Below are 25,486 nucleotides of genomic sequence, written 5' to 3'. Positions count from 1 at the left end.
CATTCCTTTATATAGAACACTACTGCACCTTCATTCCTTTATATAGAACACTACTGCACCTTCATTCCTTTATACAGAACACTACTGCACCTTCATTCCTTTATATAGAACACTACTGCACCTTCATTCCTTTATACAGAACACTACTGCACCTTCATTCCTTTATATAGAACACTACTGCACCTTCATTCCTTTATATAGAACACTACTGCACCTTCATTCCTTTATATAGAACACTACTGCACCTTCATTCCTTTATACAGAACACTACTGCACCTTCATTCCTTTATATAGAACACTACTGCACCTTCATTCCTTTATATAGAACACTACTGCACCTTCATTCCTTTATATAGAACACTACTGCACCTTCATTCCTTGATATAGAACACTACTGCACCTTCATTCCTTGATATAGAACACTACTGCACCTTCATTCCTTTATATAGAACACTACTGCACCTTCATTCCTTGATATAGAACACTACTGCACCTTCATTCCTTGATATAGAACACTACTGCACCTTCATTCCTTTATATAGAACACTACTGCACCTTCATTCCTTTATACAGAACACTACTGCACCTTCATTCCTTTATATAGAACACTACTGCACCTTCATTCCTTTATATAGAACACTACTGCACCTTCATTCCTTTTATATAGAACACTACTGCACCTTCATTCCTTTATATAGAACACTACTGCACCTTCATTCCTTTATACAGAACACTACTGCACCTTCATTCCTTTATATAGAACACTACTGCACCTTCATTCCTTTATACAGAACACTACTGCACCTTCATTCCTTTATACAGAACACTACTGCACCTTCATTCCTTTATATAGAACACTACTGCACCTTCATTCCTTTATATAGAACACTACTGCACCTTCATTCCTTTATATAGAACACTACTGCACCTTCATTCCTTTATATAGAACACTACTGCACCTTCATTCCTTTATATAGAACACTACTGCACCTTCATTCCTTTATATAGAACACTACTGCACCTTCATTCCTTTATATAGAACACTACTGCACCTTCATTCCTTTATATAGAACACTACTGCACCTTCATTCCTTTATATAGAACACTACTGCACCTTCATTCCTTTATATAGAACACTACTGCACCTTCATTCCTTTATATAGAACACTACTGCACCTTCATTCCTTTATATAGAACACTACTGCACCTTCATTCCTTTATATAGAACACTACTGCACCTTCATTCCTTTATATAGAACACTACTGCACCTTCATTCCTTTTTTATAGAACACTACTGCACCTTCATTCCTTTATATAGAACACTACTGCACCTTCATTCCTTTATACAGAACACTACTGCACCTTCATTCCTTTATATAGAACACTACTGCACCTTCATTCCTTTATATAGAACACTACTGCACCTTCATTCCTTTATATAGAACACTACTGCACCTTCATTCCTTTATACAGAACACTACTGCACCTTCATTCCTTTATATAGAACACTACTGCACCTTCATTCCTTGATATAGAACACTACTGCACCTTCATTCCTTTATATAGAACACTACTGCACCTTCATTCCTTTATACAGAACACTACTGCACCTTCATTCCTTTATATAGAACACTACTGCACCTTCATTCCTTTATACAGAACACTACTGCACCTTCATTCCTTTATATAGAACACTACTGCACCTTCATTCCTTTATATAGAACACTACTGCACCTTCATTCCTTTATATAGAACACTACTGCACCTTCATTCCTTTATATAGAACACTACTGCACCTTCATTCCTTTATACAGAACACTACTGCACCTTCATTCCTTTATATAGAACACTACTGCACCTTCATTCCTTTATACAGAACACTACTGCACCTTCATTCCTTGATATAGAACACTACTGCACCTTCATTCCTTTATACAGAACACTACTGCACCTTCATTCCTTTATATAGAACACTACTGCACCTTCATTCCTTTATACAGAACACTACTGCACCTTCATTCCTTGATATAGAACACTACTGCACCTTCATTCCTTGATATAGAACACTACTGCACCTTCATTCCTTTATATAGAACACTACTGCACCTTCATTCCTTTATACAGAACACTACTGCACCTTCATTCCTTTATATAGAACACTACTGCACCTTCATTCCTTTATACAGAACACTACTGCACCTTCATTCCTTTATATAGAACACTACTGCACCTTCATTCCTTTATATAGAACACTACTGCACCTTCATTCCTTTATACAGAACACTACTGCACCTTCATTCCTTTATATAGAACACTACTGCACCTTCATTCCTTTATACAGAACACTACTGCACCTTCATTCCTTATATAGAACACTACTGCACCTTCATTCCTTTATATAGAACACTACTGCACCTTCATTCCTTTATATAGAACACTACTGCACCTTCATTCCTTGATATAGAACACTACTGCACCTTCATTCCTTGATATAGAACACTACTGCACCTTCATTCCTTTATATAGAACACTACTGCACCTTCATTCCTTTATATAGAACACTACTGCACCTTCATTCCTTTATATAGAACACTACTGCACCTTCATTCCTTTATATAGAACACTACTGCACCTTCATTCCTTTATATAGAACACTACTGCACCTTCATTCCTTTATATAGAACACTACTGCACCTTCATTCCTTTATACAGAACACTACTGCACCTTCATTCCTTTATATAGAACACTACTGCACCTTCATTCCTTTATATAGAACACTACTGCACCTTCATTCCTTTATATAGAACACTACTGCACCTTCATTCCTTTATATAGAACACTACTGCACCTTCATTCCTTTATATAGAACACTACTGCACCTTCATTCCTTTATATAGAACACTACTGCACCTTCATTCCTTTATATAGAACACTACTGCACCTTCATTCCTTGATATAGAACACTACTGCACCTTCATTCCTTTATATAGAACACTACTGCACCTTCATTCCTTTATATAGAACACTACTGCACCTTCATTCCTTTATATAGAACACTACTGCACCTTCATTCCTTTATACAGAACACTACTGCACCTTCATTCCTTTATATAGAACACTACTGCACCTTCATTCCTTTATATAGAACACTACTGCACCTTCATTCCTTTATATAGAACACTACTGCACCTTCATTCCTTTATATAGAACACTACTGCACCTTCATTCCTTTATATAGAACACTACTGCACCTTCATTCCTTTATACAGAACACTACTGCACCTTCATTCCTTTATATAGAACACTACTGCACCTTCATTCCTTTATATAGAACACTACTGCACCTTCATTCCTTTATATAGAACACTACTGCACCTTCATTCCTTTATATAGAACACTACTGCACCTTCATTCCTTTATATAGAACACTACTGCACCTTCATTCCTTTATACAGAACACTACTGCACCTTCATTCCTTTATATAGAACACTACTGCACCTTCATTCCTTTATATAGAACACTACTGCACCTTCATTCCTTTATATAGAACACTACTGCACCTTCATTCCTTTATACAGAACACTACTGCACCTTCATTCCTTTATATAGAACACTACTGCACCTTCATTCCTTTATATAGAACACTACTGCACCTTCATTCCTTTATATAGAACACTACTGCACCTTCATTCCTTTATACAGAACACTACTGCACCTTCATTCCTTTATATAGAACACTACTGCACCTTCATTCCTTTATATAGAACACTACTGCACCTTCATTCCTTTATATAGAACACTACTGCACCTTCATTCCTTTATATAGAACACTACTGCACCTTCATTCCTTTATACAGAACACTACTGCACCTTCATTCCTTTATACAGAACACTACTGCACCTTCATTCCTTTATACAGAACACTACTGCACCTTCATTCCTTTATATAGAACACTACTGCACCTTCATTCCTTTATACAGAACACTACTGCACCTTCATTCCTTTATATAGAACACTACTGCACCTTCATTCCTTTATATAGAACACTACTGCACCTTCATTCCTTTATACAGAACACTACTGCACCTTCATTCCTTTATATAGAACACTACTGCACCTTCATTCCTTGATATAGAACACTACTGCACCTTCATTCCTTGATATAGAACACTACTGCACCTTCATTCCTTTATATAGAACACTACTGCACCTTCATTCCTTTATACAGAACACTACTGCACCTTCATTCCTTTATACAGAACACTACTGCACCTTCATTCCTTTATATAGAACACTACTGCACCTTCATTCCTTTATATAGAACACTACTGCACCTTCATTCCTTTATACAGAACACTACTGCACCTTCATTCCTTTATATAGAACACTACTGCACCTTCATTCCTTTATATAGAACACTACTGCACCTTCATTCCTTTATATAGAACACTACTGCACCTTCATTCCTTTATATAGAACACTACTGCACCTTCATTCCTTTATATAGAACACTACTGCACCTTCATTCCTTTATACAGAACACTACTGCACCTTCATTCCTTTATATAGAACACTACTGCACCTTCATTCCTTTATATAGAACACTACTGCACCTTCATTCCTTTATACAGAACACTACTGCACCTTCATTCCTTTATATAGAACACTACTGCACCTTCATTCCTTTATATAGAACACTACTGCACCTTCATTCCTTTATATAGAACACTACTGCACCTTCATTCCTTTATATAGAACACTACTGCACCTTCATTCCTTTATATAGAACACTACTGCACCTTCATTCCTTTATACAGAACACTACTGCACCTTCATTCCTTGATATAGAACACTACTGCACCTTCATTCCTTGATATAGAACACTACTGCACCTTCATTCCTTGATATAGAACACTACTGCACCTTCATTCCTTGATATAGAACACTACTGCACCTTCATTCCTTGATATAGAACACTACTGCACCTTCATTCCTTTATATAGAACACTACTGCACCTTCATTCCTTTATACAGAACACTACTGCACCTTCATTCCTTTATATAGAACACTACTGCACCTTCATTCCTTTATATAGAACACTACTGCACCTTCATTCCTTTATATAGAACACTACTGCACCTTCATTCCTTTATACAGAACACTACTGCACCTTCATTCCTTTATACAGAACACTACTGCACCTTCATTCCTTTATATAGAACACTACTGCACCTTCATTCCTTTATACAGAACACTACTGCACCTTCATTCCTTTATATAGAACACTACTGCACCTTCATTCCTTTATACAGAACACTACTGCACCTTCATTCCTTTATACAGAACACTACTGCACCTTCATTCCTTTATATAGAACACTACTGCACCTTCATTCCTTGATATAGAACACTACTGCACCTTCATTCCTTGATATAGAACACTACTGCACCTTCATTCCTTGATATAGAACACTACTGCACCTTCATTCCTTTATATAGAACACTACTGCACCTTCATTCCTTGATATAGAACACTACTGCACCTTCATTCCTTGATATAGAACACTACTGCACCTTCATTCCTTTATATAGAACACTACTGCACCTTCATTCCTTTATATATAGAACACTACTGCACCTTCATTCCTTGATATAGAACACTACTGCACCTTCATTCCTTGATATAGAACACTACTGCACCTTCATTCCTTTATACAGAACACTACTGCACCTTCATTCCTTTATATAGAACACTACTGCACCTTCATTCCTTTATATAGAACACTACTGCACCTTCATTCCTTTATATAGAACACTACTGCACCTTCATTCCTTTATATAGAACACTACTGCACCTTCATTCCTTTATATAGAACACTACTGCACCTTCATTCCTTTATATAGAACACTACTGCACCTTCATTCCTTGATATAGAACACTACTGCACCTTCATTCCTTTATATAGAACACTACTGCACCTTCATTCCTTTATATAGAACACTACTGCACCTTCATTCCTTTATACAGAACACTACTGCACCTTCATTCCTTTATATAGAACACTACTGCACCTTCATTCCTTTATACAGAACACTACTGCACCTTCATTCCTTTATATAGAACACTACTGCACCTTCATTCCTTTATATAGAACACTACTGCACCTTCATTGACAGGCCGCGGTGGTACAGCGGTTAGCATTGTCACCTCACAGCAAGAGGTTCTCCCATTCAATTCTCGGCTAGAGTGCCTTCTGTGTGGAGTCTGCCTGTCCTCCCCACGGTTGAGTGGCATTTAAAGACATGCAGGTATGTGCGTGTGTGAATGAGTGTGCCTTCTTTGAAGGTTGGGCATCAGGCTGGCAACTCGGCACCATAACATCCACTGCCAATCATTAGAGGATCGGAGCTCTGCTGTGGCAACCCCTAACTGGGAAAAGCCAAGAGACTTTACTACTGCACCTTCATCCGTCCAATCTCAGGCTTTCCTGAACAGCCTATATGCAGACACATCCATGTCCCACTCTATCTCTTATCACTGGCCCATGTTTCTGTGGTAACAACAAATTCCACTATCCCCACCAGATCACTGCTTGTAGCTCCTCCCATCTTCCTGCACAGATTCATTGCACTGCAGAGGACTACTACCTAGACATGCTCTTAGTCATCAGTATTTATTCGTTTGTATGTTCTGCAATTATTTTTTCATTCCTTCCCTTCCTGAATTCCCCTTCCCATTTTTGCTTATGTGAATGCCCCCTACCACTTTCATCTTAGTTTAAAAGAAGGTTCTTTGATATAAACTCTTCCAACCCATCTCTTAAGACTGCTTAAGATGGAGACCAACCCTGGCGCAAAGTTTGCCCCTGTACCAGGTCTGTCCTCATCCCCAAGCTCTTCGTCTTTTTCCAAAACTAGTAATTATACTCCCTGATTCTCTCAAGTGTGCTCACTGCTGGCAGAGGTAACATATCAGCCTGCTTGTCCTGAATTTCCTTTGTTGCCTTCACGACACTAGTTGCTACCACCTCAGCTGTCTCCTTTGATAGGTTATCGGTGCCTCTGTTCAGCACAATGTGTGTGTCCAACTCTCTGCTTTCCTAACCAAATTGATCAACCCACTTCCCCCGTTACAGTGTGCCTAATCTTCAAGACCATTTTCCATTTTCACTGTTACCTAATTTGATCTGTCCTTCCTTACTTGTAAAGACTCCTAATCCCCTTGGAGAACAAGTCAATAATTGCTAAAGCCATTGCCCTTGTCCCCACTCTCGGTCTTAATTTCATCACACCCTGTCCCATGCCAAAGCCAACCTTCTCTGCAAACTTTCAGTCTCTACTTCCATTAACACTGGCCCTCCACAATGTCAGTACTAGCCTCATCTAATCCTTTCCCATCTGTCTTACACTCTTTCTTTTGAAGAACTCTCCAATCTTCTGTTGCTTTCACGTTGTGCACCTTCTGTAAGGATTCTTGCCTGTTCCTCACTGCTAAGCACTGGCACTGTATGTTATACTGAATTCTGCATGACCATCAATGGCTGTGTTTTCCCTGTACATCTTATGACTGCTGTCTACAGCTGTCCATCCACCATAGCTGCCTTCTCCTTGACCTTTCTTTTGCAGATGTAGCTCAAACATTCTGCCTTACTCTGCCCAATCCAGTCCCACCTGCCTGAGCTCTGTAGAGGACTTCTGCCAATGTCATACTATTCTCTGCCTTACTCTTACCTACATTTTCTTACTCTATTCTGCCTACTGTCCTACTGTCTTTTTTATTATTACTAGGAAGCTAGGGTGACCGTGGACTTCCATACCTTTGAATTTGTTCATCTTCCAATTACATGCATAATTTTCTCTGAAGTCACCAGGGATATTATAGTTTAAATTCAGCAAGGCAAGTTAAAATGTGTTTTATATCTTGGCAAGGTGTAAAAAGTTGTTGTGTCTTTCGGCTTTTCCCGGTCAGGGGTCGCCACAGCGGAACTCCGGTCCGCTAATGATTAGCAGTGGATTTTTACGTGCCGAGTTGCCAGCCCTGACGCACAACCTTCAACGAAGGCACACCCATTCACGCATGTCTCCACACAGAAGACGCTCTAACTGGGAATTGAACAGGACAACGTCTTACTGTGAGGTGACAAAGCTACCGCGGCACCACAACCGCAGTATTGATTTAATAAATATACTAGCTCAGTGTGAATTTTTTCATGTCATTGGTATGTTTGGTACCTGGTTCAAAAAGATAGTACTGGACATTTTTCTATTTTGTTTCCTGTAAAGAACTGTTAGTATGATCATCCCCACTACAGTGTTCTGCATCCTTGATTTGTCTATATTTATCTGTGTCATATCTCAAAGCTGGATCCATCTCTATATTGGCTAAGACATCTGTACATGATTGCTGATCTGATTTTAGCTATGACTAAAATTACACTGAGAAAGTTTGTTTCTGCTATGCAACACTGGTATTTTAATTAGAAATGCCACAGGACAAAGTCTTACTGTGAGGTGACAACACTACCACGGCACCACTACCGCAGTATTGATTTAATAAATATACTAGCTCAGTGTGAATTTTTTCATGTCATTGGTATGGTTGGTACCTGGTTCAAAAAGATAGTACTGGACATTTTTTTATTTTGTTTCCTGTAAAGAACTGTTAGTATGATCATCTCCACTACAGTGTTCTGCATCCTTGATTTGTCTATATTTATCTGTGTCATATCTCAAAGTTGGATCCATCTCTATATTGGCTAAGACATCTGTACATGATTGCTGATTTTAGCTATGACTAAAATTACACTGAGAAAGTTTGTTTCTGCTATGCAACATTGGTATTTTAATTAGAAATGCCACCCCCCCCAAAAAAAAAGTTTAAAGGAAAAAAACAACTTTTGCTCTTCTCCTATACAATAAGCATTTTTTTTTCAGAATTTGGGACTTGGCACTGAGAGTCACAGCATTTCAAAATGGAGACATTTTAGCAGGGTATGCTTTAACAATAACCATCTCACTCCATCAAAGTTTTTTTCTGTTAGAGCTTAAATTTAAAAGGGGAAAATGCAATTTAGCTATCTCAGATTAGTTTTTTTTCAGTATTATCTTGGATTTACCCTGTAGGAATAAATAAACACTGGTATGTTGAAAATGGATTACTTAATGAAAAGAATCCACAACTTTAAAGCAGTTCACATCATTGCTTATTAGTACTTGGTTATCCAGGTCATTTCCATATTAAGACACCTTTTGTGGGCAGTTTGCATTTTGTGTGTGTGTATGTGTGTGTGTGTGTGTGTGTGTGTGTGTGTGTGTGTGTGTGTGTGTGTGTGTGTGTGTGCATGCGTGTGTGGGTTGCTGAGTTGGTAAATTTTACCTCACATCCCAAATTCATGCCACAAGGTTAATTGGGAATGTCATAAATGACCTGTAGTTATGTGCACAGTGTGCGAATTAGTGTGCCCATGCATCATGTAATTTTTTGCCTTCCCATCCCATTGTGTGCCAGTATATATGCTTTAGCTTCCCATACACCTGAACAGGAGAAAGTGGATGCACAGAATGAATGACTGAAAAAGTGAATGAAAGTAAGGTACATATCTTGTAATCAAAAGTTAATAATGAAAATGGTCCATAAGATAAAAGAAGAGTAGGGTGTAACCATATTAGGTTTATGATTTCCAAAGATTTTAATTTGCTTCCTTAACAGGGGAGACCTCTCAACTGTAAAAAGATAACCTGTCATTTTACAAAATAAAGAACATCTCAGTTCTTCATAGTGGTTATATGATCCAGTTTGTACAACATCCCAGCCAATGGAATTGGTAATGGAGTTCAAATAGGCCTTGATGCTAAGTATTGACTATTAAAAGCAATAAGGCATCTTGAATGATGTGAGTCTGAGCTCTTTTGGTAGTATCAGGATTATATGGTGTTCCATGCAAAATACACTAATATGTAGTAAACACCTTGATGATTTAGAATAGTACAAGCTACATGTTTTATTTTAGGGATCATTTTTGCTCGGTTCTGCATACCTGTATAGCTGCTAATGATCTAGATGGCCCTAGTGCTTCCTAAGGCTATGACTGATTATGACATCTGTATGCAAAGTAGTAGACTTACTTGAGATTTCATGTATTTAATCTTGAACTCTTAAAAACCTCTTCCCTAGCTACTGACTACTGGTTCAGCAAAATACATAGCCACTTTTACCTAAACTTTTAACAATTTTGCCTTTAGCACCTAACTATATACCATTTACAAAGCCCATGTAAAGCATCATATGTGCCCTACTGTAGTGTAGTATTGCTTTTCCTGCATCCATTAAATATTAATGCCGATCAGAATTTTGCAACTGTTGGGGTACATTTCCAAAATTTAGAAAGGATTACTTTATGGCTACTCAAGTTATTACTAAAATAAGAATATTGTGCTGGACATTCTAGTAGAGCATTAAAGTCCTTTATAGTGCAAAGCCATTTAACCAAGATAAACATTTTGTTTGTTTCAGTATGCACATTAGATGCAGTATGTGTGAGTGTGCTTCTTAAGGCAGAGATCAGTGCTATCTGTCTGGCATGTAACCTAGGTACTTGCTTTCAGAAAATCATTTTGAAATTCCTTCTGATGATGCCTTGAAAATGCAAAATTATTCAGGAGTGTCCACAGGGAATGAAGCAAACTTTAGCCAAATGCTACGCAAACATTTTTGACAGGATACTGGGGTTAAGTAAGGCTTCAACTAGCTTATATTTTTCTCGCTGTTCTCAGTGTATGCTAGTGGCGTTTGTAATGTGTTTTTAAATTTTAGGACATACTATCTTGATATGTCGCTGTAGGGAATTGAGTAGCTACTCCTAGTGTAACAGTCGCATTTCTTCATCTGTTACTTGGCTTGCCACTTTACATTATATATAGTAATATATACTTGCTGCTAGACATCTAGCATGTTTACTTTGCCTCCCTGTATCCATTAATTGTACAGTAGCTTACTCTATTTCCTTCACCACGCCACGTGCTCAGCTGGCGTTTCCTCACTCCCAATACTTATTTACCATCATAAAGCCCTGCGACTATAGGAATTGCATTGAGTTACCCTTTTTAACCACTTTTACATGCGGTTTCTCAGCTAAACTACCATGAATATCTCATCGCTCCTTAAGACCTCTTTTATGAGGTATCTCTCTTAGTTTGTGCTAAACACGCCACGCAGTAAGAAACGGATTAAGCTAGCAACAGCTTATCTCTTGCAGGGTTTTAAATACCCTCCTATCATCTAGCAAACCTCTAACTGTATGTTATTTACACCAGCTACTTGCGCTTAAGCACTGTAGTAGTAGACACAGGGAACCAAGCGACTTTAACACCTTAACTGTTGGTGGTTTTAAAGTTTTACCTGCAGACCCTAGTTTTTACGGCTCCTAGCTATTTATTTGCTGCTGATGCCCCTGTAAATCCCTTATTTCATCCTCAACTATCCTTGCTAGTCTATTATATAATATATTCTGTGATTATCTGCACTATCTACTTTACTAATTTTGTTTTTTATTTCTTTTCTTATTACTGACTTACTGAAACCTCAGAGTTTATTTTAATGATTAATGATAACTGAGAAGCTGTTTATATATGTTTTACATTTGTACTCTCCAGCAAATTGTTATTTTATATGTACTGTCATCACTGTATTAATGCAATGAGCTAATGCTTATCAATAGGCTACCTTATTTCAACTACTAAATAGAGTATAAGTATTAGATTGGTAGTTATTCTGTTCTTTCAACTGCGTTTTTTTGTTGGACCTTTTCTCTCATGATAATACCTGTGTAAACACTGTTCTTATTGTTTTTCTCCCTATTCTTACCTGCCTGTCTATCCCTAAAGTTCCAGCTGAACTATATTGTTTCCAGTCTTCTTGTAAATCCTCCTGGTGCCAGAAGAACCTGCCAACCCTCTTGTGACTGATTGAAACTACCTGTCCGTTACTGCACACTCTACCAAGAAAGGAAAAGGAAAGAAAGTAGAAAGTAGGTTCTGGGCTTAGATTTGTTTGCAAATTAGACTCCTGTTCTGGTATTCCTATAAGGGTCTTATAGTTTGCCTGTGTGTGAGTCTCTAGCAGCCAGTACCTGCCCTTCTTAGCCCCCCCTTCTCCCTCCCTTCGTATGCTCTACTCTCCTACTTTGTAACTATTTTTCTCTTCTCCCACACACCCCTCTTGGTCTTATTCTTTATTTCTCCATTTCTTTCTCTTTTTTTCTGCCATCTTATAGGTAGCTCCTTCCCCTCTGTTTCTGTTGTTTCGTATGCTGTTCCCTTCTGGCTCCATCTAGCCCTTACATTCTGTTTACAATAGTACTCTGGCTTCCTATTCCTTTTCACCTCTATCCTAGCCTCACTCTCCATCTGCCCCCTATCTCTCTACTTTGCTCCATTCCTTGTAAGCTGCCTACTTTCCTGTTAACTTAGACCTGCTCTTCCTCTATTTTCACTGTATGTTCACATACTGATTTTTACCTGTCTGTGCTCTATCTTCTCCCTGAACTCTGGTCTCTACTTTACCTTCTTTTTCTCACTATATACCTCTCTCACCTTACTTACCTGCATTTTTTGATTGCCTCCTTTCCCTTCTCTCCTTCAGCTGTTTCTTCCCGCTCCGTTAAGCCCCTCTTGTCTCCCCTCCCTACCCCCAATTCCCACCCACCTCCAGGGGTCCTACTCTTATACCTCCCTGAACACACCCCCTACTTCTTTCTTCCAATACCCTACCCTGCTTTTTCCCACTCCCCTGTTAATCACACCCCTTACCACCTCCTCCCTCTTACCTCATTCCTTCCAAAATCCCTCCCTTATATCTGACCTCACAGCTCTATATTTGACATCTACTTTTTTATTTTCTAGTTTTCCCTTTCACTACCTTTTACACCCCCTACTACCTCGCACTGGCCCTCTGTCTCTCCTCCCTCTCCTATTAGGCTTTATATCCTTTCTCCTATCTTAGCCACTTCTAGTATTTTCCTTAACTCCTACTATAATACTCTCTAACTATGCCTCCCAACTCCTCTACTATGCCCACACTTATAATTCCACTCCTTACCATCCTGTTCTCTGCATACCTTTTTACCTTCTTTGAAAGCCCTCTTCTGTCCACTCCATTTACCCCAATAAACACACATCTTCCCTTATAAATACTTCTCCCATTTTACACTCCAACATTACCTTTAACACCAACTATCTTTTACCTAAATACCACAGACTCTCCCACCTTAAGTATGTATATCCTACCAATATGAAACTAATACTTCAAATCTTTATAAAGAACCATTTACTAACTAAACCTAATATTCTTACATTACAAGATGGAGACATCCACCCTAATCCTGGACCTGCTTATCCCTCTCCCAAAACTAATTCTCCTAAAATCTATGACTCCCTCCTTATTGGACACCTAAACATTCATAGTATAAAAAACAAAATAGCTCAATTACATGCCCTCCTTGATATTCATTCATTTGACATTCTGTGCCTCTCAGAGACTTGGCTCAAACCAGAAACAAAAGACACTGAGATCACACCCCAAGGATATAGCATAATAAGACTTGACCGACCAAAACGTAAAGGTGGTGGAGTAGCGATTCTTTTAAGAATCAGCTTAATATCTCTACTCTTCCTGCCTATCCTACCCCAGATTGCAAAGTAGAAGCCATCATAACAAAACTCCAAATAAACACCAAAAATCCCTTTAGCTTATCTGCATCTACTTACCACCAGGAAACAAGATGCCCATAGTAGACCCCTTGCTCAGCTGGGTATGTGCTACTTACCGCAAGAAACTATAATTCTAGGTGACATCAATATTGACTGGAACACTATCAATGCAGATAATCCTTCCTCTCATATGAACCTATATGGTTTCACCCAGACAATTACTTCAACCACTAGAATCAACAAGCCTAACAATAAAGAGAGTATTTTAGACTGGATACTCATAAACAAAATCAAACATGCCTACAAAGCAGGAACCCTGCCTGATGATATAAGTGATCATGCTTTAACCTTTATTACTAGAGAAAGAACTGATTTCCCAAACCCCCCTAACATTCAAAAAATACGCTCTACTAAAAATTTTAACATAGACCTATTTCAAAATGAACTCAGCAAATGCAACTGGAGCCCCCTGAAATCTCTTCCCCTTGAAAATGCAGTATCATACTTTAACACCACTTTTTTATCCATTCTCAACAAACATGCTCCTGAACGCACCATCAGAATGAAACCCAATATTGCCCCATGGCTCTCTAAAGAAACTAAAAAGCTAATTCTCTCCAGAAATAAAGTCTGGGCTAAATGGAGAAACCATAGAAATTCCCTTGACCTTCTTCATTTCCGCCAACTTAGGAACTCGACAAAAAAAGCAATAATTACTGACAAAAAAACCTACTACTGCAAACTTCAACAAACTCACCATAACAACCCCAAACAGTTTTGGTCATCTATAAATAGACTCCTCTCCCCAGGAACATCCAAAACTCCCACCCCTCTCAATGCCAACCCAGATACTCCCCACCTTACTGCAAATGCTTTCAACTCTTTTTTTACAGACACAATTCTATCACTAGCTAAACAACTTAGCACTAATAACTCCAGCCCACCTATAAACCAAACACACCCTTCAAATAACTTTAAAATACAACCTGTTCCTACATCTTTCATCTCTAGACTTATCCACAAACTGAAGCCATGTACCCCTTCTGCTGACAAGCTCCCCTCACTTTTTCTCCAAAAAGCTGCCAAAGAAATTGCATATCCAGTATCTATACTTATAAACAGGACAATCCAAGAGGGAACCATCCCAGACATCTGGAAAATATCCCATATTATCCCTTTACATAAAGGTGGAAACTCCATTGAGTACTCAAACTATAGACCAATTGCCCTCCTTTCTCCCTTAGCAAAAATAATGGAAAAATGTATTCACCAACAACTTTTACAGCATCTCTCTCAAAACAACATAATAGCAAACTGTCAACATGGTTTCAGACCACATCACAGTACTACCACTGCTCTCCTATCATTTGTAGATACTATCAACAGGAACATAGCGACAACCTTCTCTCTTCTGCTCTCTTCATTGACCTCTCTAAAGCTTTCGATATGGTCAACCACTCCATTTTAATTAACACTCTTACATCCCTCTCCTTTGATAATCTTGCCATTAACTGGTTTACATCCTACCTTGGCAATAGACAGCAAGCAGTTCGTTGGGAAAACCAAATTTCCTCACTTACACCCGTTTCCATCGGTGTACCTCAGGGCTCCATTCTAGGACCTCTTCTCTTCTCCCTGTTCATCAATGATCTTCACTTAGCAATTCCTCAATCTACCTGCATTCAATATGCAGATGACTCCACCCTTATCTGCTCTGCTTCATCTCCTAATGAACTTTCTTCTATTACTCAAAATGTCTTCAACACTGTAGAAACTTGGTTCACCAGACGCAACCTCCTCCTCAATGCCAAAAAAACTAAACTTCTCCTTTTCTCTCCTTGCACTAGGTCCACCCCCTTGAACTTCACCATCTCCTCAAATAATGCCACTCTCATTGCTCCTGATCCAACTACAAAATTACTAGGAATAACAATTGATAACAACCTCTCCTTTGACCAGCATATCAACAACACCATTAAAACAGTCAATAGAAAATAGGAAGCCTATATAGAATTAAACCTTTCCTAACATCATCATCCAGAGCCAAGATTGCACACTCTCATCTTTTGTCTACTCTTCTTTATGCCTCACCAATTTATACTAACCTTAAGAAATCCAACCTTAACAAACTGGCTACTTGCTACAACAACATTGCCCGCTTTGCCACTAGTAACCCCTTTAGAACTCATCACTGTATTAACCTGAAACTTCTAGGCTGGCTTGAACTACAAAACCTTCTGTTAATCCCTCAACTCACTATTGCCCATAAAATCTTATACCAACCAAACAAAACCCCAATTCTTTCTAAACTTTTAATCCCTTATAACAACCTAAACTCCCTTCGCTCATCCAGTAAACTTATGGCTACCATAACAAAGACTTATAATTCCGCTGGTGACTCTCTTTAATAATACTGTAGGAAGGAACTGGAATCTGCTTCCTAGCGACATAACACTTACTACATCTCTGCCTCTCTTTAAACACAAAATCAAAGATTACTTCCAAAGCCACTGGCTCTGTTCCTGTTCAAAACCTGACTAATCCTTCACCTCCTCTGCGCTTTCCTACTACTCTGCACTTTCCTACTGCTTTACTTTCCTCTCTCTTACTGTATTCTGCTTCAGTCTACCTCCTTTTAGAGTATTCTGTTTCATCTTACCTCTAAGCTTATCTGTCACTACTTTCCCTACTGCACTTTCACTACTGCACTTTCCTACTGCTTTACTTTCCCTCTCTCTTACTGTATTCTGCTTCAGTCTACCTCCTTTTAGAGTATTCTGTTTCATCTTACCTCTAAGCTAATCTGTCACTACTTTCCCTTCTCTTTTCTTATATTGCTTCCTTCCTCCTCTCCTATTTTATTGCTTCTCTTTCTCCTTCTGTTACTAAGATTAGTTCTTTATAACATTATTAATCAATTTTGCTCTCTGTTTTGTGCCTTGTTCTTGATGTTATTTCAACTTCTTAATGTTATTTTTATAAATATGATCCTCTCTTTGTATATATCTGTTATTGCTACTATATTTTTTATTTGTCTATTCATCTATGATGATTTTGTCCATTTGCTTGTCTATTGTAACATTTTGTGTTCAATTTTATGTGGAGCTTTTCTCCCCGGGCCTCTACTGAAAATGGAAATGTATCCAGCTAGACTAGCCCGGTCAACAAATGTAAAATAAATAAATAAATAAATAAATTGCTTATCTTTTGATGTAGCTTGTCCCTGGTGCTTTCTATGTATGCATTGCAGCAGTTTTTCCCAGAGATTCAAAGAAACTTGAATGTCTTACAGCAGAAATTCTAGAGTTAGCTGGTAATGCAGCTCGAGATAATAAGAAAAAATCCATTATTCCTAGGCATCTGCAATTGGCTGTCCGAAATGATGAAGAGCTGAATAAATTGCTGGGAGATGTCACTATTGCACAAGGTGGAGTGCTTCCCAATATCAAATCTGTCTTGTTTCCTAAGAAGGCAGTTCTCACCACCAGCACTGACTGGCCAAAGTGGGTTGGTCAATAAGCATAACGACAAGAATCACAAATTCAGAGACAAGTTGAAGACAAGCAGATGTCTCATTAGTGGCTAATTACTACATCAATTAATCAAACAGTGCATTAGGGTTCTCCCTACCAACACATGCGTTAAAGTAGCACAGGGACCCCCTCAACACTCACACATATTAACACACACACACACACACACACACACACACACACACACACACACGCACACGCACACTCTGTTGGCTTTCCGTACTTACCCGCCGGGGTGATCACAGTGATACAGTATGTACACACACATCCATGCAACTACATTCATATCCCTACAGACGTGCATACAAGTCTGTGCATAGATAATATACAGGCACATGCACAAAACCACTGTTCCATGGTACCTACCTACAGTCATGATAGAAGAGACAGCCATTCACAAAAAAAATGAATCGTTTAGCCTTGTCAAAAGATGGTATTTACTTTTCTTCTTAGCAAGAATATTAACTTGTTGATGCAGTTCTCTGTAATGTCTTAATTACTGTCAGCATCATTTCTGGGGAAAAGCACATGGCAAATTTGTATTAGCCACTCCCTGGTGTGCTGCATCACCAGGAGACCTCTCTCTGCACTTCAGCCATTACCAGTGGAGAAACAAAGTCAGAAGAGCAGTTGTGTTGCTCTGGTTTACCTAAATGCAGAAACCTCTGGAGTTAAGGTTTCCACATTGTGGTAAACTTTTCTGAATCTCAAAGTTTGTCATTTTACAATTATTTTTATATTACATCTTGTAGTACTATTATACAATAGAAAATCAGACTTCTTGTAAAATATTTTTAGATTATTTTAATCAAATTAATAATGCAGATTTAGGAAAGTTTTCACCAAGGTGATAAACAATGTAGTAGATGAAACTAAATAAGTACTGATTTGTCATTTACAAAATTAAATAATCTGTATTATGTTTAAATTAGATTTATGGAAAGGTGAAAGAGATCCTTTTCTCACTGGAAATGCATGTTTTTCTCACTGGTAATGCATGTAACAAAAAATATAAACTCCAGGGACTTCATATCAATTTTGTCAAAAGTAAATCTTCTAGTAAAAAAAAAAAAAAATACCAGTAAGAACACACTGTTTAAAGTCTGAGCAAAAGGAATGTTCATGCTGTAAAATGGTACTGTATCCTCATTTTTTAATGCAGTTTAATATATTTTTATTAAAGTTTTCAGCAGCACATCATAAAAAACATCTGTTATCCAACATGGTCTAGAAATTCATTAAAAAAGAAATAAAACAAAGCTGTTGTTCCTGTGACAGTAAATTTATGAAGCCATGGTATAACTAAATGAAAATAGAGGAATGTGGTTAAAATAACACAAAAAGCTATACTCTATATTTTTGTTGGATGAAATGAATGAAGAATATTAAAGAAAGCTTTTTTATTAAATTCCTTGCCTTTAAAAAGCAAATGCTTTTCTGTCCTATTTTACTGCCACACTTCCATTCCGTACATGAAAACAAGCAAATTATTGTCTAAATTATCATAAAGACCATCTCGAGAAATTTCATTAGCAAGCTTTGCCAGTGGGAGAAAGTTGAGTGGAGTGGAATTTGTAATGGTAAGCATGGTGATAAATTATGCAAACATTGTGCAGTACTTGGTGATCTATATAATTACAATTCTTGCTTAAAGTTCATTTGTAATCTAATAATTCCAACAGTGCTTAGCAGCTAAAGTTTGGAGTAACACCTTGGGGCACCAAGAAATTTGTCACTGAGTAACAAGAGTAGTAGTTGGAAGAAAGGCCTTACAATCTACTTCCTTTCCCCTGTTGCCTAGCAAACCTGGTGGGTGGTGATGAGTGTTCATAATGTTGCTATAGGAATAAGATGTGACTTGACAGTAATGGATAGGTTGAAGAGAAATAAGGAAATGAAATTGAAGGATCTTGCTAGTTATTATATTCAGATCCACAGATCTGAATTCATTGACAGTTATAACAAAAATGTAATTTTCCTTTGTACCAGAAGCCAAGGCAGTTCACTAAGCACAGCAGTCATATGTACTAAACAAGGTACCTGACTGTTACAACATTCTGATCCAACTTTAGTCGAGATAAATCTACTTCCCACAAGTCTAGATGAAAAATACCATGGTACTGATAGAGACTGGATATGATACTAGAGCTAGGAACAGCTTATTTCATAACAGATGTGATGACAAAATGTATTTTATTCAAGCTTTTACACTCTAATTGTATACTTCTTCCAAGGGCCATAACAGCCAATCCACATGTATACACTAGATGATAGCCAGGCGATATTAGCTTCATAGAGCTGAGATTTGAAGTTTTATTGCTAGTAGGATGAAGTAGTCTGCTAACCAGATGGAGTCAGTATTCCATTTTTTGCACTTAATAAAGGGGAGACCACATTCTAGTTGGACTAATAGAATTCTCCCAGTTCCCTCCATTAAACACACCACACTAAATGACATTTGACGACCTTTACTAAATTTTGATAAATATAACTTCACTGGACAAAGTTTAGCTTATTAAATACAACATGAACACCCATAACCTGTATTCCATTTTTTGCACTTAATAAAGGGGAGACCACATTCTAGTTGGACTAATAGAATTGTCCCGTCCCCTCCATTAAACACACCACACTAAATGACATTTGATGACCTTTACTACATTTTGATAAACATAACTTCACCGGACAAAGTTAAGTTTATTAGACACAACACGAACATCCATAGAATTATTTACCAGGGTAGCATATTCTGGCTCATCCTGACCAAATAAGCAGCGTCATCACCAGCGCTGACTTACTCTTACTTCAAGCAGCTCACATCGCTCACTTTCATCCCCCAACTCATTGAACTCATTGAATCAAACACCCAACACGAGAGGGGGAACAGAAGAGGGACAAGCCTGCCCCTCTTCTCCGCCAAACAGCTTGACACAGGTTGATCCACCTCGTTCACCCCAAAATCTTCACCAAACCATCTAAAAATAAGTCTAAATGCACATTAAACAAATCCAAACCAAAATCACTCAGGTGCACACCATCCCATCTAAACTAAAGTAGGTCCCTGTCGCCAAAATTCCTGTGCTGAATTGTAAAAATACCCAACGCAGCCAGTTGCCTTGACAACCTAAAATTAACAAACTGACAAGCCCTCCCTAAAGCTATAAAACTGCTAGCATTCCTCCAAAATAAACATGGTACTACTTCAGACCACACAGTACACATACCCACATATAACCTCTTTAACGTAACCAAATCCTCTCTTATCCTAACTACCAACTGTCTCTTCAGAATCATTCCTACATCATTACCTGTCAAAAACTACCAGAACTGTACGAATTCCAATTTGAGACTGTACAGAAGCAAACTCCTCCACAAGCTGAGTCCTCTGACACCATGCCTATTGACCCTCCAACTGCAATGATGCAAACCCAATTGTGAGCCATCCGGCCTAAAGGCAGCACTCCTTGCTGCCCAATGGATATAAGAATGACTGAGAATGAAAATCTCCTTTATTAGAAGAAAAAAAAATAATAGTAAGCCGGTCATCTTACCCAATTGTCTAATGTAAGACAAGAAAGCATTTAATGTCCAACAACCCACCCTCTTGATGGCTTCAATTGATCTGCCCCCTCTCGCTAAATCCAGTGCCCTGCCAATGCAGAAAGAATGAGTGGAAAAACTCACTCCTGGAAATCAACACACCAAAAAGCAAAGCTCTTCTCATATATACAAACGGATTATCACCTGCCCCCTACCAATTGAAAAAATATTAAGTAGTTGCCTTTCTTCATCAGTAAATAATGAGACCAAAGCAATTTCTTAGCCCAAACCATCGGACACAACCAATCATGCCTGCCCTTTCCCAATACTATCTTCCTGCCTTTCCCCAACTGATCTGTTTTAGATCTACACAACCAAATTTGCACAGAAAAACAGAAAACACTGAAACACCTCACCAGACTATTGATCCTAAAAGTCTGACACCCTATAAGCTTCATGATACATCCTAAAGCCTACATCACCCATAAGTTATAGTCCGATGAATCTCCATTTACCAATGCCAATCCCTGCAACAAAACCTTCAAAAACTTGTCTGGTCAATGGCCATCATTTGGCGGTCTTCACACTATGAAGCCTACCCCAACCCTTCAACAAACAACCCACAATCCAAGATTTAGTAAAGTCATGTAACCTTGCCACCTGTGCAAATATACTAATCATACTAAGTCAACCTTGAATGACCGAACTGCCTTACCTTGTTCCCAAGCCTGTACCAAGTATTTCAACAACAATCCTGTCCAAACACCTTCCTCCTCAGGCAGCTTCAACACAAATTTCTCAAAATCTTGCAATGCCCTACCACATGCCTTCCTTGTAGAAGCTGCCCATGATTCCTGTATCAGCTGTCTGATTATTCCAGGCCAAACTGCCACACCTCATCTGGCAACACCATCAGCTTGTCCTCTGTATTTGGAGCTAACTGATAAAACATGGAAAACTGAAAGTGAGACAAGCTATCAGCAGTCCCATTCATAACACCCATCACATGCACACCTGTAAAAGAAAAATTAATCACCAAACTCTGCAAAACAAACTTGCATAATACACACAAACGTAACTCAGACCTAGCTCCCTTTGTTTGTAACACTAACACCACTGCCATATTGTCAGAATGGAAAATATCCCTATTTCCTCACAACCTTTCCTGCCAGACCTTCAATGCCACCCAAACTGGAACTAACTCCAAAAAGGCAACATTACATCTTCCACTTGTCCTTTCAGTCTGCCAGACAGTGAGATGCAAACCACTCCCCACCAAAATACACCCCCATCCCAATACCTCCTGCTGCATCTGTAAACAATTGAAAATCCCTTCAATAACCCAATCCGCTTGCCAAAAGGACATACCATTAAACTGCTCGAAAAAAAGACAACTGCAATGTTAAGTCAGTGCACACCAACTCATTAAGCTGCACCCAAAGATGTTTGCTTTTACCGCCTTTCAACAAGAAAGCCACAAACTTACAAAAGGTACGACCCAGGTGAACTGCCTGGCATGTAAAATTCATGAGCCCTAAGAGCTCCATGACATCCTTAATGCACCCCTTGTCCTTAGATTTCACCCAACAAATCTGCTCTTTCAAATGTGTTATCTTCTCATCCTCTAAACAAAACAAACCATGGCCTTCATCCACTAACAGTCCCAGAAAAAATAATGTCTTGTTTGGGCCTTCTAACTTCTGCATACCTAACAGAACACCCAGTTCATCACACATCCCCACAAAATCATATAATACTGTCCAATGCTCCTTCAAAGCCTTCACCTACTACTAAAAGGTCATCCAGATAATATGCTGGCTTCTGAGTGCCCAGCCACTGCTGCCAAAACCAGGGGAGAGCAGTACTAAACTTTAGAAAAGTAGCATAGGCCACCGAGCATCCCATCGGCATAGCCTTATCAAAGAAAAACTTAGACCCAACCGTCATGCTCAACAGTAGCCACTCTTCCTCCTGAAATGATAATAAATGAAAGCAGATTCAATATCCATCTTCACCAACCATGGGTACGTAAACTCCCGAATGACCAGCATCACATCATCCAGAGTCACATAACTGACTTTTGCATCATCTCTTGAAATGAAATCATTCACCAAATTGCCCTTGAGATAAGATAAATGGTGAAACAGATGAAATTCACCTGCCATCTTCTTAGGAACCAAACCTAAAGGAGAAAACTTAAATCTGTTAAAGGGAAGAATATCAAATGGGCCAGCCTGTCCAACCAACTTTCCTTCTTAAACAAACCTTCCAAAATCTCTTCCTTCCCCTGCTCAGAATTCAAATTGCTACAAATTGACCCATCCCACAACCCTTGATTTAATAGAAAATCCCTCAGAAAACCCATCTATTAATTAATCCATGCCTGCCGAACTGGGAAATTGCATGAGCAACCACCACAATACCTATACATTAATGGGAGAATGCATACCCTGGTATTACCCCCGCCTAGAAGAAAAATACCCCCTACCCCAACTACTCTGAAATCCAGGAAAGGATGAAGGCAACCCCCATATTCAGTCTGTTGTGACCTCAGATTAACCAAGTGCTTTCCTGTTTGTCATACTGCACCATTGAATGCATTCTTACACACTTTGAACAAGTGTGCAAAAACCTACACAGCACCCATGAGCAATGCCCCACATTAAAGGCCCAGCATACCCCTGATCAGCCCCCTAATAACTTAACCCCCCCAGTAATGACTCCAATGATATCTACCATAGTGGCTAACCAAATGTCAGGATCTCTAACTTCCCAGGACAGTGACTGATCTACCACCTTCCTCTTCTGAAAACTCTAATTGTACCACAACCAAGTGTTCCCTACCCAGAGATGCTGTGCCTCGTGGATCATGAGAAAATAAGCCAAGAGTGGTAAGGCCAGGCTGGTATCTTTCTCCAATGAAACTCCCATATAATAAATGAAGCCCAACACACAGTTGTCTCATGTTCTTGGCCACAGTCTACTTAACCCTCCTCCGAACCAAGGTCACTAAAGTTGCCAAAAGGTCTGTATGGTTTGTGGTTTCTGATTCCATCAATTGTTGTACCTGATCTGCCTCAATTAATTTGAAAATATCAACATACTCCCCCTTCCAGATATTTTCTTTAACTGAAAGTGGAATATAAGGGGTCAAAACGTCCCCTTCTCTCCCTTACCCTAGCTAACCAATCACCTGTATGAATGCCAAAATCTGACCCAGCCTCCTGTTGTTGTGATTCCACTCCTCCTGTGGAAAACCCTAAACTCCTCATAATCAAACCTAAACCCTCTTCATCACCAAAAGCCACCTCATGAACCTGTCCACCTCCACTAAACCCCTGTTGCTCTTCAGCTGCACCGCCTGCTTCATGTGGCTCCTGATGTACTTCATTCCCACCTGTCCCCTCACTACTTCCAAACTGCACTAATTCAGACATGCCTATATTAGCACCCAACAATGTGTCATTACCTGTGACCTCATTATTGCGCACTGTTCCAGCAGCTGGAACCTCCATCACAACAGCTTCCATCCCCTGCTGAGTCCTCTTTGCACATGCCACTCACTTGCTGGCTGTCTGCCTTTGCCTCTTCTAATTGGACTCACCGGGATCTCCTGCCATGAAGAACTCACTAGCTGGAAATTCCTGAAATAGCTGCTCTGGCTGCACAATTACGGCTGCCCATCTCAGTCGCAAATGCTGTGCTTCCACCATCTGCAAAAGAAAAGACTAATATAAATGCTTTTGAGAGAGAAAGACAAAAAAAAAGTAAGAGCTAAACAGACCAACCATAATTAAGTGGGACCAGACACCCCCCAAACCCACAAATAAGGACAATCATAAAGTTTTGCTTTTACAACTCAGCCCATTGATACAAAAGTGCATATGCCTTAGCATGCCTTTCCCCACAACTTTCCAAGAGAATACCCACTGATCTAAAATCCCTGATGTAAAAGGAGCCCACCTCTATTCCTGTCTGTGTGCATGAACTGCACTACCCTACCCATCTCTACAGCAGTCATGGTCGTAAGGTGAATTAAGAGAAACAGAAATGAATCTTAATTAAAATGAATGGAAGCTTGAACTCTAGTCATATCCATCTGCCCTAACTGCACTTTGCCATCCTCTCCTACATCAGGTAACAGTTGTAGGAGGTAGCATTGTCACCTCACAGTAAGAGGCTGTCCAGTTCCATTCTCAGCTAGAGCGTCTTCTGTGTGGAGACATGCATGAATGGGCATACCTTCATTGAAGGTTGTGCATCAGGACTGGTAACTCGGCACATAAAAATCAACTACCAATCATTAGCGGACCGGAGTTCCGCTGTGGCGACCCATAACCGGGAAAAGCCGAATGACACAACAACATGAAGTCTAAAACTCAACTGCCTGTCTATGTATTGTAAAGGCCACAAGGACCTCTTCCATCCCTATAAAGTGGAGTGCTAACTTTTTCTGCTCTCATACAGCACCTCTGTACAGCTAGAAGGTATGATGAGGGGGTTTACAATCACATAGTCGATCACACTGTGTGCGATCAATGTATGTGCATAAATCAGGTAGCAGATCCATTAGTGCGAGTACTATATTGTCGAACCTTAAAATAGCGCCCAGCCGCTACAACAACGTTTGACAATGTAGTGCAGATTGCACTATAGTGGGGATTGGGAAATGTACCCTTTCCTCAGTGTAGTGCGATCTCGG

The 25,486-nt window shown here is 39.1% G+C and overlaps 1 protein-coding gene and 1 pseudogene across 5 annotated transcripts in view; one reads left to right on the top strand and one right to left on the bottom strand.

Annotated features, from left to right (window-relative positions):
• Positions 1-25,486, top strand: part of LOC122805673 (neurexin-2-beta-like) — a 1,444,051-nt gene that overhangs the window by 588,475 nt on the left and 830,090 nt on the right. The gene's annotated exons all lie outside the window — the stretch shown is intronic.
• On the bottom strand, positions 25,144-25,254 carry LOC122805715 (annotated as a pseudogene).

Source organism: Protopterus annectens, chromosome 6.part1, assembly GCF_019279795.1.
Source record: "Protopterus annectens isolate FY-2018-M chromosome 6.part1, PAN1.0, whole genome shotgun sequence".
Classification (NCBI taxonomy): Eukaryota; Metazoa; Chordata; order Ceratodontiformes; family Protopteridae; genus Protopterus; species Protopterus annectens.
This window is presented reverse-complemented; position numbering and strand designations above follow the sequence as displayed.